General features: G+C 42.1%; 1 pseudogene; it reads right to left on the reverse strand.

The window, feature by feature from the left end:
* Positions 1–1,176: 1,176 nt before the first annotated feature.
* Positions 1,177–1,589, reverse strand: LOC783384 (small ribosomal subunit protein eS17-like; annotated as a pseudogene).
* Between the last annotated feature and the right edge of the window lie 1,131 nt (positions 1,590–2,720).

Genomic DNA, 2,720 nt, shown 5'->3' on the forward strand with positions numbered 1-2,720 from the left:
GTCAGCAAAAACAAGACTGGGAGCTGACAGTGGCTCAGATCATGAACTCCTTAGTGCCAAATCCAGACTTAAACTGAAGAAAGTGGGGAAACCACTAGACCATTGAGGTATGACCTAAATCAAATCCCTTATGATTATACAGTGGAAATGAGAAATAGATTTAAGGGACTAGATCTGAAAGACAGAGTGCCTTATCATCTATGGGGGAGGTTTGTGACTTTGTACAGGAGACAGGGATCAAGACCATTGCCAAGAAAAAGAAATGCAAAAAAAGCAAAATGGCTGTCTGAGGAGACCTTACAAATAGCTGTGAAAAGAAGAGAAGTGAAAAGCGAATGAGAAAAGGAAAGATGTACCCATTTGAATGCAGAGTTCCAAAGAAGAGCAAGGAGAGACAGCGACATGAGTTTGAGTAAACTCTAGGTGTGGGTGATGGGCAGGGAGGCCTGGCGTGCTGCAGTTCATGGGGTCACAAAGAGTTGGACACGACTGAGTAACTGAACTGATGCTTATCAAGTATATGGCCTTGGGAAAATCACCTGTTGAGCTTCTCAGTACTAAATTTTTCAACAGAGTTAAAGATAATCGTCAAGAATTTGTTCTGTTGATTCATTAAATTTGGATCAGTACTCTCATCTTCATAAATGTTTGACACCTTTGATATTGTCCACTTCCCTTTATTTTGTCCCTTCTCATTTGTGTGTATTGGCCTGCAAATTTATCATTCCCATTAACATGAACCAATTAAGATGGAAATGTTAACAGTAGTAATTCCCAGGCGGTGCTAGTGGCAAGAACCAGTCAGCCAATGCAGGAGACATAAGAGACAAGAGTTTAATCCCTGAATTGGGAAGATCTCATGAAGGAGGACATGGCATTCCACTCCAGTAATCTTGCCTGGAGAATCTCATAGACACAGGAGCCTGGTGGGTGACAGTCCATAGCTTTGCAAAGAGCTGGACATGACTAAAGCCATTTAACACATACACACATTAACACTAGTAGCTCCATTAATTGTGTGTTATGTATAATGCAATACAATATATATTTTGCTCTTTAAACAGCTCTTCAAAGTAGTAATTGGCTTTTCTCTGAAAAAAAAAAAAAAAAAGATCTCCTTTTTGTTGTTTTTGTTGTCTAAAGTTTATTGAAAATATTGCAGCACTATAGAACGTTTCAAACAGCTCCACTTGGTGTTTTGAAATTCATCCCAAAGATAGGCTGAGTGACCTGCAGATTGGACAGACTGCCAAAGTCCAAGAGCTTCAGTGTTTCCTTAGTGTCAGGATCTATTAATACTTCAGTGATCTCCTGATCCAGACTGAGATCTCAGGCACATAATTATCCCTCCTCTTTTTCTCTTCCTCCTGCAGCTTGATGGAGATACCTCTTACTGGGTCCCTCTGAATCCACTTCATCAGATGTTTGACAGAGCCTGTGATCTTATTGCAGAGCTTCTTGCTGGGAATAATGGCAGTCTCCTCACACACACACTTACTGGTGTGGAATTCATTGCCCAAGCTTGTACAGTACTTCTCAGTGATGACCCAGGCTGCCTTCTTCTTGGTTTTGGTGTGAATGTGACCCATATTGGCAGGTTCTTCGTACAAGAACCCACCCTACCTCCTTTCTAAGCCCAAAACCAATTGTGGAGTAAACATAGGTATCTGTGTATGTGCATGCATGCTCAGGTGCTTCAGTCATGTCTAATCTTTTGCAACCCCATTTGGACCATAAGCTTCCCTGGTGCCTCAGAGGTTAAAGCATCTGCCTGCAATGCCATAGCCTGCCAGGCTCCACTGTCCATGGGATTTTGCCAGCAAAAATACTAAAGTGGGTTGCTATGCCCTCCTCCAGGGGATCTTCCCCACCCAGGGATCAAACCCATGTCTCCTGCACTACAGGTGGATTCTTTAATGCTGAGCCACCTGGAAGCCCAGACATAGGTATCTGAGGGGGATTAAAATATCTTTCAGCTGGAATGCAGGATTGGATAATGCAACAATGCAATTGGCCTCCAGGCATACATTTCCCCCTGAATTTAGACCGGATTCCCCACATGCAAGTAAATTCTCAGAAAAGATACCTTGCCAGGTCCATGAAATAATCTCCCATAACTTTTAACTCAGAGAACATTTGAATTCTAAATGTTGACTGATTTGGACTTCCAAACTCGCTTTTAGAAGAAAATCTTCTGAGGTGATTAACAGCATTAATGTATGAATACAAGAAGAGAATGCTTTAGTTATGCAAACAAGATATAATAGACAACAGACGGGAATAGTCACTTGAATAACTTAACACTTCCCAGTAGATGGATGTGATCAATGGTGTCAAATTCTTTGTATCTCTCCAGTCAGATTAATAAATTTCTACATCAGGGAGATGTATATAACACAAGGGACATAGAAACAGATGTTTCCAAGGTGTTTCTTCAAAACTGTTCCTTTCTAGGGAGTAAAATGGATGTCGGTTCAGTTCAGTTCAGTTCAGTTGGTCATCGTGACCAAATCTTCGCAACCCCATGGACTGCAGAACGCCAGGCCTCCCTGTCCATCACCAGCTCTTGGAGTTTACTCAAACTCATCTCCATTGAGTCGGTGATGCCATCCAACCATCTCATCCTTTGTCGTCCCCTTCTCCTCCTGCCCTCAATCTTTACCAGCATCAGAGTCTTTTCAAATGAGTCCGTTCTTTGCATCAGGTGGCCAAAGTATTGG

Source organism: Bos taurus, chromosome 2, assembly GCF_002263795.3.
Source record: "Bos taurus isolate L1 Dominette 01449 registration number 42190680 breed Hereford chromosome 2, ARS-UCD2.0, whole genome shotgun sequence".
In the NCBI taxonomy this organism is placed as follows: Eukaryota; Metazoa; Chordata; class Mammalia; order Artiodactyla; family Bovidae; genus Bos; species Bos taurus.